The 15,960-nt window shown below is 50.2% G+C and overlaps 1 long non-coding RNA gene across 2 annotated transcripts in view; it reads left to right on the top strand.

Moving 5' to 3' along the window:
- LOC115936894 (uncharacterized) overlaps positions 1 to 15,960 on the top strand; it is an 82,649-nt gene that overhangs the window by 13,205 nt on the left and 53,484 nt on the right. The window contains exons 2-5 of one of the 2 annotated variants that reach the window (XR_014145460.1): positions 3,190 to 3,311; positions 7,466 to 7,558; positions 10,622 to 10,697; positions 11,144 to 11,307. This is a non-coding gene — a long non-coding RNA (uncharacterized LOC115936894). Of the gene's footprint in view, positions 1 to 3,189; positions 3,312 to 3,340; positions 5,450 to 7,465; positions 7,559 to 10,621; positions 10,698 to 11,143; positions 11,308 to 15,960 lie in introns of those variants that run through there. The other variant, XR_014145461.1, reaches the window with a different exon arrangement.

Raw genomic sequence — 15,960 nt, 5'->3', positions numbered from 1 at the left:
GAGGGGAAAGGTACCCATGGGGCCGCCATCTTTCCCTTCCCTACTGAAGAAGTACAAACGTTTTCTCCATTTTAGTTTCAAAACCAAGCAAGGATCCACACATGATCAGCTTGGGTATTTTCTAGATCATTTAAAGCAAAGAAATAGTATGCTGTATTCCCTTCCCCCGCCTCCTCCAGTGAATGCTTATTGAGCATTTGGCATGTATTAGGCACTGTTTCTAGGTACTGGGAATAGAGCAGTGTACAACAGACCCCACACCCTCCTGGGCTTACATTCCATTCCAGGAGGGGAAACAAGGCAAAGTCAATAATACACAGTGTGGTAGACAGTGAGAAGGGCTATGGCAAAAATGAAAGCATGGGGGAGGGAAAGAGAGAGTTGGGAGGGGTTGCAATTATAATTAAGATGATTGGCAAAGACCTCCTGGAGAAGTTGACTGGAAGAAGCTGAGGAAGCAAGCCATTCAGATATTTGTTAAGAAAAAAAAAAAAAGAGTCTTTGAGACAGAAGGGATAGCCAGTGCAAATGTTCTGAAGTAGGAGCAGGCCTGGTGTGTTTGAGGAACCAAAGGAAGGCCAGAGAAGCCAAATCCAACAATGTGCCGGAGGCCGGGTGGGGAGGGGGTGGTGGTGGTGGTGGTGAGAGAGAGATGGGAGAGAGAAGTCCAGAACAGGGGCCAGATCATTAGATCCTGAGGTCATTAGGACTGGGCTTTCATCTGAGAATGATCAGAAACCACTGGTTATTGAGAAAACAGTTGATGTGACTTCTGTTTAACCACAGTTCTCCTGGCAGTGGGTCAAAAAGCCGGTCAGAGCAGTCTGCACATCTCGGCCGGGAACTAAGGGGGGGGTGATGATGAGAGCTTGGACAAGGTAAGAGAAGCCAGTGGTGAAAAGTGGTCAGTTCTGAATCTATTTTGAAGGTAGAATCAAAATGCACCGCCAGTCAGTTGCATGTGGAACGTGAGAGAAGGAAAGGAGACGGCATCCCCCCAGCAGTTTGGGGGTTTTTCGGCTAAGTGGAAGGATAATGTGCCATCAGCCAGGATGGGGACGATGTGGGAGGCGTGGAGGGGATGCGAAGAGCTCAGTGCAGAGCATATTAAACTTGGGATAGGATGTCAGGAGAGTAAGAAAAGCCTACCTTCATTGAGTTCTTCTTGTACGTCAGGCACGGGGTGAAACATCTCGCATATATCGTCCAATGTACTCCTTACGACAGCACTGTGACCATCTCTGTTTTAGAGATGACAAAACTCGCAGTTGTGCCCATTCGCAGCCATACAAGACCTCACGCCACTATAACAACAAAAAGTAGATCTTTCCCCTTTAAATTTTCTGTCCTGGCCGCACAACTTCCTGGTTGGCATTGGCTCATCAGCCTGTTAATGAAGATAAGAGTTTGCTTCTTGCTCCTTGCTTCTACTGAACAGTGAGAGATTATCAGCTTTGTTCTGCTCCTGGAGCCTTGTCGATGCTTCATAAACAGTAGCGTGAGGGAGGGAGGAAGCATGTGGAAGTTGTAGGCACCAGCCAGCCATGCCTGGACCTGACGGGGCTCCTTGTGAGTGGAGGAGCCCAGGGATGGGGTACATCAGCTCACCAGGCACATGGTGGGTGCATGAGAGAGCTAAGCTTGGCAACTCAAGAGAACAGAGCATTCAAGTTAGCAACCAAGTGACCAGCTGGGCTTTGTAACTACAGGTGTCTCAAATAGAAAGTAAGAGTCAGCCCCAAGGAGGCGAGCAGCATGAAGTGAAATATGAGCAATGGGGGCGGAGAGGCTGTTCAAGGCTAAGTCTGTGAGACCAGGTGTGCTTAGGTGTTCCTTTGTAGGTGAGCTCCTCTAGCTGGGGGAGTTTTCAAGAGGCCAAGAGTGTGTGCTGAGGAAAAGAGAAGTAGAAAGGGCTCTGGTGGTGCCCCACTCAAGGATTGTATTAGTTAGCTATGGCCAAGTAACAAATCACCCCAAACCTCATGGCTTGAAACAACCATGAACATTTATTATGTCACCTAGTTCAGGAGCAGCTGAGAGCATCTCAGAGGCTTCTTTACTCCCATGCATGGCACCTGGGCGGGAAGAGCTGGAGCTCCTTGTCCTCAGGCATCTCTCTATGTGGTCTCCACTCGTGGTCTTTCCAGCATGGCGTCTTCCAGATGGTGACACTTCCTATATGGCAGCTCAGGGTTCCAAAGCTGTATGTCCCCAGAGAGAGAGAGAGAGAGAGAGAGAGAGACAACCAGGAGGAAGCCATACCCCTTTTCTGGCCTTGCCTTGGGAGACAGGCAGCCATGTCTCCTGCTGTGGTCTGTCAGGAGCAAGCCCCGCCACCCCCCACCCCCAGCCTTTCTTCACAGGGAGGGGAATCAGACTCCACCTTTTGTCGAGAGGTGTATTTAAGAATTTTCTGGCATGTTTCATAACCGCACAGAAGCCTGTGACATAGTCTGGCGTCCTCCTAATTATGCTTGTGTCAGTAGGAAGTCTCTTGGTCCCTGCAGTGGCTGGGGATTCACATCGGATGTGTGGAGGGATGATGCAACACGCGGACAAGGAGCTCGATTTTCTGAGACGAGATACTGTGCCTACGTGGGTACCAGGAAGACTCCCAGGCCTAGAAACACTGTTTTCTGTGACTCGGGATGGCTTATATCGAGTAGATTGTGAAGTAGTGACCCCACAGGGGTACAAAGTGGTGTTAGGGAATGCAGGAAACAAGAAAGGGGCCTTGACTTTGGCGTGTGTTTGATTTGTGAAGGCCTGTCCTTGGAAGACAGTGGTGTTCTAAACCTGCTGTCGCCACCAGTTAGTTGTCTCCACGACTGTTAAAACCATTGGCAGTCGAGTGCCGGCACCACCAGACCCTCGTTCTACTGACCCCAGTGTGAATGGCGCTTGGGGTTCCGTGTGTGGAAATTGGACTATGGATAATTGTTTTGTTAGAGGGGAATTGGGAGGTGTACCGCATTCAAATGTATTTCCGAGCAGTATTCGGAAGCCTCCTGTAAGGACACTGATTGCAGGCGATGTTTGCCTGATGCCAGCTAATTAGGAAAAGCCATTCTGAGCCTAGCTTGAGTGAGCCCAGGGAAAGATAAACAGAGTCGCTGTAGCTGGTGCATCGCCGCTCCCCAGCGAAGCTCGCAGTCTCCTTACCCTTGATCGAGTTTATTCTATGCACAGACTTCTGCTAAAGGCCGCCGTGTCCCAGCGTGCCGGGCCATCGCCAAAGCGGAGTAGCACTAATAGCAGGAGTTCTATCTGCTGCTGCTGAATGAGCAAGAGGAACCTGACCGTCACCAGGAGTGAGTCCTTGGACCGTTTGGCATGGTCCGCAAATGGGTCCAGACATCACCACTGCGGGATCGATGCGGGCTGGTGGGGCTTTTCCACTTTGGGGTCCAGCATTCCAGACCGACTTGTTTGAGGCCAGGCAGATGCCTGTGAGGTCAGACCCCAGGCAAGCATCTCTTAACGTGGGGTCGGTGGGATGTCATAACGTGGGGTCGGTGGGATGTCATCAGGTGAATAGTGCAAGTGTTAGGCAAGAATAAGTTAATCAGTACGCAAATAAAAGAAGAGAGAAAGAGAAAGTGAGCAAATATATTTGGAGAACTGGGCTCAAGAAAGGGAGTTTTTTCACTTCTTTTGAAACAGGATCTCTCAGAGCCTTTAATCTGCCACTATGCACTGTGCCTGCCCGAAAGGAGATGAGGCGTTTTCCACGCCTCATTTGACCAGTGGAACCATCTGCCTGTGACCACTTTGGGTGACTGAGTATTCTAGCAACGACTTCGAGATGTGCTGTCCTCCACCAGAGCTGCATGAAGGGGAGCCCCGGACCGGTGGTCTGCTGTGGGGGAAGTACAGAAATCAAGAGAAAGCTCTTAGCATCTTTTCTAGCAAATGCACAGAGTATTTTGTATTTGCCTGTTGAGCCTGAAAACAATGTCGTGGGGCTTATATTTTGTATTTCTTTTTTTATTATTATTAATTTTATGTTCCTAGTAGTTGACTTTTAAGACAATTTACAGAAAATATCCATCTGCAACACACTGAAAATGTACAAAAGCTGTCCTTGCCTTCATAATCTGAGAGCACGCCCACCAATATCTAGATCTTTCAGGCACCACATCAAGAGTGCAAAGGTTATCCCGGAGGGGCTCTGGCCTATCTCCTAGCATTCTCTATCCCTGCCTGTCGTGGCCCATCCACCCTGTGGCCCAGAACGAGGAGCCACGGCATGTGCCTCGTCTGAAGAGCAGTTCAGGAAGGGCCAGAAGGAGACAGACTTGGCCCCATGCGACCTGCCACGTGTAGCCCCGCTCACGTGCCCGTCGCCCTCCCACCCTGGGAATATTGCTGACAGCTCTTTGAAAACTTAAGAAAGTATGACAGGCTTTCAGGAATGGTGACTTCCCACCGTGGCACGGAGGCATGGGAGGATTTAAGCAGCTCGCTTTAAACAAGGCTTGGCTTTTGTTCTCCCTAATTGTGCTGGTCATGTGGGGTTTTTTTTCCCCACAGCTTTCTGAAGTGTTCTCCAATAGAGGACTTCAAGCTTTTAAAAACAGTAATTTTGGTAACAATGGTAATTACTTTAATTGGAGTTCTTTAAAGGTAGATCCTTCTCTCCCACCTCCTCTTAAGACGTGAAGCATGCTGTCACCCATTGCGTCACTCCAAATCAGCGTGGTAGTTTTTCCTCTTTAGAGCTATTAATGGGCAAGGTAGGAGGGGAGTCAAGAAACTTCCAGAACTCACTATTTTTTAGTCTAAAATAATGACAAGTAATTTTTCCCTTGTTTCCCGGAAGTGGTAGATAATCAGCTTTATGTGTAGAAAAATACGCACGTTGCATATGACTGGGCTCCCCAGTTAGGCCTTTCACAGAGGATTAGGGCTCTTAACGCCCCACTGGGCTCCATTTCATCACAAAGCCTTTGGCACAATCTGTTGGGCTGTCATGTTTCTGGGGGCCTTGTGTAGTTATTAAGTGACATTAGGTAGCCCTGCATAGGGTCTTTTATTCCCAAATAGCCACATTCTTTAGAGTAGTTGTTTGAGCTGCTTGACACACCCTAGGGAAGTAGGCCAAGTATCATAACCTTCCCTTTCTGTAGGAGATGGGTGAAGGGCAGCAGAACCTTCCTGAAGGAACCCTGTGGCTGTGGGGTCAGGGAGCTCACAGTGAAACCTCCAAAGACCAGCCTTCCCTCAGGGCCCATCTGGACAACCTCCTCTGCTTACTTCCTTTCCTATGACCATGGGCCAATCCTTTGGCTCTCGGACTTCTGTTTCATGCTAAGTTGTGACGTCCTGGTTGGTGTTGGGTGAAACTGCTGTGAAGTGTGTCCATCACACATACCTAGAGCAGAGGAAGCCTGGGGAGCTTTGAACTTGGCCTCTGCAGCTCCTTCTGGATTGTGACGAGCAAAAGCAAGTAATTTGCATTGTCTGGTTGTCATTCATCTATGTTTTCACGTCCTTTCTTTGCCCCTTGTCCACATTTTAGGAAGATAATAAATATAAATGTTTCCTCTATAATTTTCTTCCCTCCCTATACCTATATCAATATCTATTTATCTATTGTAGGGGAGGAGAAATTCTCCCCTACCCTCTTTGGGTCTGCAGCTGGGTCTAAAAATTAAATTGACATAAGACAGATTGGCAGGAGAAAAGCATACAAGTTTAATTAAATATTTGCGTGTATGTGGGAGCCATCTTAAGATAATGAAGGCCTGAAGAAGTGACCAGAACAGGAAGCTTTCATACCTTTTAGATAAAGAGACAATAAATTTTTACTTATCAGAAAGACAGAGGGGTTTGGGCTAGGAGTAGTAAATTATGCAGAAGTATCTAGGAAGTTACGGGTCTGTTTAACATTTGCTTGTACGGATCTTTCGGCCTCCATTTCCTGGTCTCTGGTAACAGGAATGTTTCTTTCCTCCTGGGACAGGGCGGGCACTTTCATATGGGAGTTTTACCTTCTGCTTTCAGGAAGAAAAAGGAGGGTCCAAGTGTCTTACACCTGCTGTTTGTTTCTTTCCCTTCCTTCCTTCCTTCCTTCCTTCCTTCCTTCCTTCCTTCCTTCCTTCCTCCCTCCCTCCCTCCCTCCCTCCCTCCCTCCCTTCCTTCCTTCCTTCCTTCTTTCCTTCCTTCCTTCCTTCCTTCCTTCCCTTCTTTTTCTTATAGGCTCCACGCTCAACATGGAGCCCAATACAGGGCTTGAACTCATGACCCTGAGATCAAGACCTGAGCTGAGGTCAGGAGTCAAATGCTTAACTGACTCAGCCACCCAGATGCCCCACACCAGCTGTTTCTTAAGTCTTTTAACTCAAAATAATCAATATGCCAAAGTGGCCTCCTTTGAGGTGACATGCTCTGAACTCCTTCACCATCCGTCCTTTACCTGTGTCTGTCTACCTGCCTATCCACCCACCCATCCATCCACCCATCCATCCTCCTACCTGTGTCTCTGCCTGCCTGTCTATCCATCATTCATCAAGAGCCTGCATGTCCAGGCCTAACCAGTCTGTGACCACACCTCAACCATACTTCATCTTTCCATGATTTCCCCAGCTGCTTGTTAGTCTTGGGAATTGTTAGCCTTGGGTCCCCTCCGTGCTCAGGGTCTCAGTCCTCCTGAGATCTCTCAGAGGTCCGGTTTGGGGGTTGTAGCGTTGCATACATGCTCTGTCTTTGGGCCAGGCCACCGTTCCTCTCCCTCAGGCTGTTGTCCTTAGCAGAATGCCAGCTTTGGCACTTGGCACTGTATTTTAGGCACAGAACAGGCTTTTCCCTTAAATTCCTACCCCACAACAGAAACCAGACTGGGTTGACGAGCTAGGGAGGAACAGAGGGAAGAAAGTACAGCATAGGTAAGTGATAAGCCTACTGGATGTGGCTACCCTTAGAGTCTCTAGGTGGGTCTGTCCTGGGGTCCTTTCCTGGGCTCCCCCATCTGGCTTCCTTCCCTGGGAGGGCTTTGTGTATGTCCCTGATTCAGGGTCCAGCCCAGCTGCTGGGAGGCCCAGAAAGAATGTCCATCTCTCCTGTCAGAGGCTGGCCTCCCTGATCCTCGTTCCCCATCTCAAGACCAGCCTATTCCCAGGATGATTGACAATAGAAACAACCCCTAGGTTTGAGGGATACCTGTTGGCCTCTGGAGTGCTCCCTTGCCTTTTGATCCCTGACAAAACTGGTCCATCCAAACATGACTGTCTAACACGAGTCCTCACTGGCCCTTAAAACTAAGCTTAGTGCCACAGCATCCCCAAAGGCTAAGTGACGACAAGCCCCACCCAGGTTCCCTGCCCTGGCCTTTCCTCCTTACCTGGTGGGGGAATTCTCCAACCCAGTCTGGCCTCCTGCAGACACATCGCCCCACCGGCTGCACGTATAGTCACCACAAACCGATTCCTCCACCTCTTGCCGACCAATTAATTTTCTTTTTCAGGTCCAGGTCTGATTCTGCCATTTACTCTGTGCAGAATGTGGAGCTTCTCAGCCTCAAGCATCCACATACAGGCCAACAGACTCAACAGGCATGGTGAGTATTTGCTTTATATTCAGTAATCGAAGTAATGGTTTTGTTGCGGATTGTCGAATGTGACAGCCAAGAAAGAATTCTTGCAATGTTCAATGGTGCAGCTTAGTAAGTTTATGGAAGTGGCACAGGGACAGGGCCTGTGGACAGACAGGGCTGCACTTTTGCTGTGTGAGGCTGGTGGTTGTATGCTTGGTGCTCAACAGGAAGGGGACATGCAGGGAGTATTAGATCATAAACATCTTCTTCGAATTTCTGCTCATAAAACTACTTTTGCAAGATTTCTCTGCTGCTTATCATTCAGCTCGACATTAACTATGGGTGAGATTTACAGGCAGTCATGAGACCCTTTAAGAATGTAGCAACCAGCACGTATTTGATCCTTATCGGAACTAGGCAGGCTGTAGGTCAGCCTTCCAGGCTAAGGGTGAACATTTTTCTGCTTCTATCCCTCATCGGTTTAAAGGGGAATTCATGGGGCGCCTGGGTGGCTCAGTCGTTAGGCGTCTGCCTTCGGCTCAGGTCATGGTCCCAGGGTCCTGGGATCGAGCCCCACATCGGGCTCCCTGCTCCGCGGGAAGCCTGCTTCTCCCTCTCCCACTCCCCCTGCTTGTGTTCCCTCTCTCACTGTGTCTCTCTCTGTCAAATAAATAAATAAAATCTTTAAAAAAAAATAAAGGGGAATTCATTGAAGGAATTCATGTAATGGTTCCTTTCAAAAAAAAAAAAAATCAATCTGCCCCCAAAGGTGAATTCAAATTTCTTCTTTTCTTGCATGTTTAAAATGATTTTGAAAAGGTAGCAAGCAAAACCCAAAAAAGCCTTAGTTAGGGCCTGGGGTTCTCTTTGGGCATCCTGTTCCTCTCCTTAACTTTCTCTCGGGCTAACAACTGATCTTCCTGCGCGAGCTGCTTTGAGACAAGTCTCTATATGGTGCTGTGAGGCTTACCCCTGGAAGCTCTCTGACCCCATCCCCTATTCCGACTGTATTTGCCTTCTCTATCCATTCCTTCCTGTCCTCTTCTGGGCAGAGGTGAAGGAGACCATACTGTGTGTCCAGTTTTAGCTGGGGCACCTCAAGGGGCCAGAACCCCCTTTCCTTGGAAGCAGTCAAGTGGGAGGGAGCTTCCTTTCTCAGTTCCTGGCCTGCAGACGCTCATTATGAGAAAGTATTTAAAACTTGGAAATGAGGCCAAAAAGTGGACGGCATGTCATGTCAGTGTCGAAATGAGCATCATTTGATAGGTCTGCCCAAGGATTACTTAAGGATGTGCAGCAGTGGTTCTCAGTTTGTCATGACTGGTGGGGAGTGTGGGGGTGTTGCTGACAAGTAGCAGGACAAAGGCCACGATGCTGCTAAACATGCCACAAACCACAGAGCAGACTCTCACTGCAAAGAATGACTCCATTCCCTGCCTTCTGTCGATTAAAGGTCTCAGAAATTCTGTGTGAACTTTAGATTTTTGACTGATAGAGATGGCACTGATTTCTGTTTGGTGGAAAAGATAACCCAAAGGTGGCAGTTCATTACTCCATAGGACAGGAACCGGTTTCGTATTATTTTGTATTAACCTCGCCCTCAGATTCTAACAGCCCTTCATTAAATTGCCCATAAATATCAAGTTCCTCAAATGCTCTGGGAGCTGTTATTTCTATTTTCATTGTTAATTAACCAATTGAATGAAATCTTTGACGTGTTTATTTCCATCCTGTAATAGTTAGCTGTTGCTGGGTAACAAATTACCCCACACCGTCGCAGCTGAACCCGATACTAAGTGTATTATTTTTGCATAGTGTCTGTTGGGGCAGGAATTAAAGAACACCTTAGTAGGATTGTGGGGCTTGGGTTCTCTCACAAGGTTGCAGTAAAAGAGCCAGCCAGGGCTCTGCGGCCATCTGAAGGAGGCCATGGCGTGGCTCCTGTGCACCGTTGGCAAGTCCACGCTCTTTGTCGGCAGAGGCCTGCTCAGGTGCCCTCATGACGTGGCCGCTGGCTTCTCCCAGAGCAAGGGCCCCGAGCAAGAATTAGAGGAAGCCACAGTGTTAGAGCTACCTCGGAGGTCGCACGCTTCAGTTCTCCAGTGTGCTGTTGGTTCCGTGGGTCAGTCCCATTCCGGAAGGGATGGACAACACAGGCCTGAGAACACCAGAGGGAGGGATCCGTAGGCGCCGTCTTGGAGGCTGGCAGCCGCACTCACCCTCTGTCCCGCAGCGGTTCACGGCCTTCTCATGTGCAAGGTGTGCTCAGCCTCTCCCAAGGCCCCCAAAGCCTCATCCTCATGGAGCGTCAGCTTATCCATACTGACAAGGCTCCTTGAGCCCTCAAATCCACTTCTCTCTGATCCGAAGTTTGTGAACTAGAGACACAAGCCATCCGCCCCGTCCCACACTCAATGACAGACAACAATGGGACAAGCAGGTGACGATGCTGTAGGCCATCCTGTTCGTCCAGGGGGGAAGGTGGGGATGCACCCAAGTCACGGGCTCAGAGCACTTGTGAAAGGCAGGCAGCACCAGCGGACAGCTCCCGGGGCAAATTCCGTGGCTCTCACACCCACTCCACCTGCCTCTGTTTCTCCCTCTGGGTCATCCTTCCTTTTCCTGGGGCATCCTTTTCTCAGCCTGCTTCCCACCTGTATCAGGTCCGGGGTCCAGAGGCATCATTTCAATGTGTGCTCTCTGTGCCTTCCAGCCCATGCTGGCCATGTTTCTCCCACTATGATTCTCTGTAAGACTTTGGGGCTCATTCCACTGGAAGAAAAAAATAACCCTCAGCTGTCATAGACACCCGATGGAAGACAGGGTTTTTCCAGCCACCCTGTCTGTGGGACTTGCTATTTGTTACAGCAGCCCAAGCAGACCAAGACCCAATCACACTTCTGGATTCATCTTTAGACCAGATTTTCCTGACAGAGCCCTGCACTTGTCTTTGGCCCGGGAGCCCTTTCTTAATTTTGACACCATTTGGCATCGGGAGAGGTCGAGAATTTCCCAGACCAGGACGTCGGGCTCCCTTTTGTCCAAGGGCCCTTCCTTTAGCTCCCTCTTCCTCTTGCCTTTTACCAGAAGCAGCAAGAAGGCAGATGGCACCTCCTGCGCTCGGTGTGGACCGTCTCCTTGGCCAGATGACCCCGTGTGTAAGGTACATTTTCTACTTTTCCTGTTCCTTTAGGTGGTGAGGCTGGGAGGCTTCCTGCCACGACTGCATAACTGTTTCTACGAGTTTTCTCTGTCCTTGAAGCCCTTACTGGAGGCCCTCCTCAAAGACAGTCATGCTTCTGTGGTCGGGTTTTCAAGGCCATTCAAGTTTTCACTGACACGTCCCTCAGAGTCCTACACGACCAGGTTCCAAACCACAAGGGAACTTTCCTCGAATGTCCCCCAACTTATCTGGAACTTGCATACCAAGAAATGAGGGGTCCTTCTTAGAAAACCAACTCCCACTTGCTCCCTGCAACCCCCTTTCCCTCCAACCCTCTTCTTTTTATTTTTTCTTCTCTCTCTCTCCTTCTCTCTCTCTCTCCCTCCTTCATGGGGTGGGATGTGATTTGTTGGTCAGATACACTTTATTCTTCTTGTCTTACCCAGGGGTCACAGCTCTGAAATTTTTGGCCAAGCACTGAAGCCACGGCAGGTCCCTATCTGATGTGGGAGAGGCGGGGGTCCCTGGCCAGGGGGAGAGCAGGAGCATTCTCGCCCGTGAACACGTCACAATGTCGTTTAGAGCCCGATCATGCCGCCTACCATTCCAGGTACGATTCCATTTCATTGCTTTATGGCTCGTATGAAGCAGGTTTGCTGATGAGAATACAGAAAGGTCATGTAATTACCTCAAGGGCACACGGCTTGTGGCAGAGCCAAGATTTGAAAACAAGTCTTTGGCACAAGCCCATGACATTTCTATCACATCCGACAGCGTATTATCTAAGGGTCCCCTCAGTGTTCGAAGAATGGGTTTCTCTAAGTCGGCTCCGCCACGTCCCTGGGTTCCGTGGCGGAAACACCAGGTGCTGGGGGGTGGGCTTCAGTTAGACAGGTGGAAAGGCACACGGCTGTCCTCTGCAGGTGCTTACAGGAGAAGATCAGGTCAACGCCAATGACTTAGTAGGCCCACCAGGTTGACTAGGCGTACGCTCGGGGAGGCACATGGGGAACGTGTGACACCCAGAATACAGTGGTTGCTGCCCCACAGTCACCAACCCTCCACTCCATCACGTGGCTCCTTGGAGTTGCGCCTGAGCCACCTTTATGTGTGGCAGCCGGAGGGGGCTGGTGCTGCCCCTCATGGCCCTTGCTTGAAATAGCTTCCTGCTCCCACTGTCCGCAGGAGGGAGCAGCACCTGCTCTCTGGTCCCATAACCGAGATCAGCCTCGGCCAGAGAAGGGCCGGCAGAGTATGATTTGTTCATTCGCACTCTCTGCTCCTGCCACGTGGAAGGAGGCATGACAGCCCACTCGTGGGTGCAAATAAACCTGTGAGGGTGTTGCTAACATTGGAAGAGGCATACATGGGCTTTGGGGTCAACCAGATCACGGTTAGCATTGTGACTTTGGGCAGGTGACTTAACCTCTCTGAGCCTCCGCGTCCTCATCCACCAAGTGGGATGCCAACCTCTTAGATTGTTCTAAGGGTTAAATATCAAGCATTTGGTGCCATGTTGGACAAACTGGAGGCATTAAAAAATATGTTTCCTCATTTAGGAATAAGAAAAGAGGTTTTCATTTGGGAAAAAGGTCTTATGAGTGTGCAAAAAAAAATTAGCTCGTCTCAGCTTAATATAGAAAAAGATATTGCAGGAGCATGAACTTCTATGCCTCCCCACTGAAGAGTAATGAGGGTCCCTCCTGTGTAGGGTCAGGCGGTCTGCAGGTCATGATGCTTGCTGGGTCCATGTTATGGACCCAAAGCTTGTGTCCTCCCACCAAATTCATATGTCGACTTCATTATCCCAAGGTGATGGTATTAAGAGGCGGGGCCTTTGGGAGGTGATTGGGTCATAAGCAGGGAGCCCTCATGATGAGATTTAGTGTCCTTATAAAGAGACCCCAGAGAGACCCCTGGCTCCTTCTGTCCTGTGAGGACAAGCATTCAGGCAGCCGTCTGAGCCAGGAAGCGGGTCCTGACCAGACGGAGAATCTGCCTGTAGCTTGATCTTGGCCTTCCAGCCCCCAGAACTACGAGGAGTGAATGCATATTTGTTAAGCCCCCTGGACTGTGGTATTTTGTTGTAGTAGCCCAAACAGACTAAGACAGTCCACATGGCTAATTGGAACCCAGATAAAATCAGAGGTTTCCTGACATGATATTCCTGTGATTTAGAAGCATAGACTTTATTTATTATTATTATTTTTTTTTGGAAAGGCTACATTTAACTTATCTCTGTGCCTCATTTTCTTTACCTGGAAGGTGGAGGATTGAACCTGTCTTCAAGCTGGCCCCTCGGAGAATGATGGGCGTTCATTCCTGGGGTGAAATGGCCTTCCAGTGGCCTCTGAGTGTTCTTTCCCTTTGCCCTGAGTCGCTTACGTCTGTGTGACCCAGCGTGTCATAGGCACATAATCAGTGCTCGGGAAATCTGCAGTGACTCCCATAAGTTCATTTCTCTTTCTGCCTTCTCTTTTTACGTCCTTCCGCCACCCGGCGCTGCTGAGACTAAACCATGGATTCCTCTGGGCCAAACTCTGCCTCTTTCCAGTGGCTTAAATGGAACCTGTCTCCGTCTGGCCACCTCCCAGTCCTGGTTTCCATGCACTGTTTCTGCCCTGATAATGTGTATTTGGGTGCTTGATTGGAAAGATGTGCTTGCTGCTGAAAAGAAGACCCCCCTCCCAACTCCAACCCACACACAAAACTCCAAACCCTCAACTCTAATTCTATTGCAAATCATCCCTGAAGCTTCACCGGGCTTGGCCTTGACATGCAGTCCTGGGAAAGAACCAGGTGGATGTGGTCTGGGTTTCAAGTGTCCTATCGAGATCCAGCAGGAGGCATGAGTCATATTAATTCCGTCCAACTTCAAGGGCCTCGTTGCAATTCTTTACAGTCCCAGCTCAGAGGCCCTTAGGGAAAAGCATGTTTTTAAATCGAGAACAAAACCTTGGTGCAAGCAGGCTTCGGGGCTTTTGTAGCTGGCTCTCAATAGAGAAATCCAGCATTCAGTGTCAGACTTTCTGCATGGAAAACATCCCCCATGTACATCATTGAATGCAGAGCCCAGACAAGTGGTTCTCTCTGCCCAGAAGCACGTTGTTGGGTGACTGAATGTGAACTTGGTCGCTCAGGGCACTGTGTGTCTGCATGCCCGGACATGGGTCCCTGTCCTCTCCGTCCTCGGGGGACAGCGTCTGCAGGCCTGCGAGTCACTGGGCGAGGTCGTTATTTGGTTGACCAATAGATGGCATGGGTTTCATGCTTTGACGTGTGTCCCTGTATGGCTGGGAGGGAGGGCGGGCGTTGCTCTGGGTGGGGGACAGGGGGTGCCAGATGTCAGGTGGAGTGGTCTGTGTGTCTCTCCTCTATGAGTCTGTGGACCTGTGTCCTTCCAGACTCAGCTACGTCTCAGCAGCAGCTTTGGGTTTTATTTATTCACGCGTGTGTTCTCAGAGCCCGGTGCCATGGCCAAAGGCTTTATGGTCTCTTCAAGTTTTGGAGCCTCTGCTTTCATGGCTGCTGTGTGTGCAAGAGAAGTGCTGTTTGGGGAAATGATCGGTTTGCCTTCTGGCTGGTTGATGGATGCAAGATGAGCATTTCCTCTCTTATTTAGAGCTCTGATACAACCTGGACATCCGCATGCTTCCCAGTGCCGCCAACCCTTTGGAATATTCATAGTCTGTGCCTTCACGTGTGCTTTCCACAGGATCTACTCTGCGCCAAATTCATTGCGAGGTGTGTGCCACCTTCGTGTGGTTTATCTCACTGAATTCAGTGGGTCGGAATCCCTCGGAGAGCTTCGGAAGGTCTGATGCAGTTTGGATGCCAATATATACACTCTCCACATAGGATGAGACACCCTGTAGCCTGGCCTCCTCTGTGGAGAGTTGGACTCAAGTTCGGGTCTGTGGATGTGTGCTTGAATAGCTGTGGGGAGGAAGCAGGGCGACTGTCACAGGTGTTCTTAGCTGCAGGGAGCCCAGGAACCCCTTCCTGCCTGGCACATTCAAGGGAGCCTGAGTCAGAAGGAGCAGGACCGACTGGGGAAGCAGGTAGGACGTTAGCAGCAGCCGAGTGAATGTGGGTCTCATGGTGCAGGTCAGGGTCCCAAAGCTGGGGTGGATTCTGCAGGAACCCACAGCCACAATCTCGAAAAGTAGCCTTTTGTCACCTTCTGCCCTGGAGCCTCAGGCAGGAGACCAAAGCAAAGCACACCCCAGGACATCAGCAAGGAGGAGGAAAGGACACAGTGGCCGGGAAGGGCCATCAACCCTGTCCCAGCAGAAGCCCCTCCCATTTTTGTTTCGCCCCAGAAACTAAAGACCCATTGCTTCAGTCAGTCACTCATCATCTGTCAGCCCCGAGTCCATCCTTCTTTGCTCCTCCGGGAACACTGAAGCTGGACCCTGAGAGCGTTTCTCCTTTGCCGGCTAGAGGAATGCTGCCCTTCCAGCAAGTTCCTCTGCGTTTCCCTGCCAGCCTGGTGTCTCTGACAGGGTCAGGATCCCAGGCTCAGGATAGGGGTGGCCCCCGTCCTGCTCCGTGTTCCCTTGTGTCCATTCTCCCTCTGCCATGATGTCGCCCCGTTCCTGCTTCTGCCCCCTTCTGGGCCCCTTCGGGTTCCCTCCCACCCTTTCCATAGTTTCAGGTCACGGTTCTTTATCTTAAATGTCCCCACTCAAATGACCAGGGCAGTCTGTTTCTTCCCCTTCCTTTACTGCAGGGAAATGAAAGTGGCCAAAATAAATCCTCCTTTGTTCCTAATCCTTTAAGGAAATGAAATCCTCAGAGGAACTGTAGCCCCCAAACTTCTCCTTTATTGCATACGGGGTGTGTTTGGAGACTCTGGTGGGGTGGGGTGGGACACAGAATGGACCTGGTCTTTCTGCTGGGGTCCTGAGCTGGGAGCACTCGTGGCTGGGGGCGCGGGGGCAGCCACCCTGCCTGTCTCGTGGAGGTTGAGGTGGAGTGAGCCCTCACAGACGTGGTGGCACAAGGATGGAAAGCCCCTCTCGTTCTGGTTCTGTCCATCATTCAGCTGAGCCCCCTTCTCCAACTGCACGGTTAGTTCTGTGAGCCAGTAAATTCCTTCCTTCCTCTCTCCTTCTATCCTTCCCTCTTTCCTCCCTGCCCCCCGCCTCCCCTCCCCCTTCCCCTCCTCCCCTCCTTCCCTCCTTCCTTCCTCCTTCCCTCCCTCCCCCTTCCCCTTCCTTCCTTCCTTCCTTCCTTCCTTCCTTCCTTCCTTCCTTCCTTC

The sequence above is a fragment of the Leptonychotes weddellii genome, chromosome 5, assembly GCF_054177405.1.
Source record: "Leptonychotes weddellii isolate Sample4059 chromosome 5, ASM5417740v2, whole genome shotgun sequence".
NCBI lineage: Eukaryota > Metazoa > Chordata > Mammalia > Carnivora > Phocidae > Leptonychotes > Leptonychotes weddellii.
The sequence above is the reverse complement of the archived record's forward strand: the minus strand, read 5'-3'. Positions and strand labels throughout refer to the sequence as shown.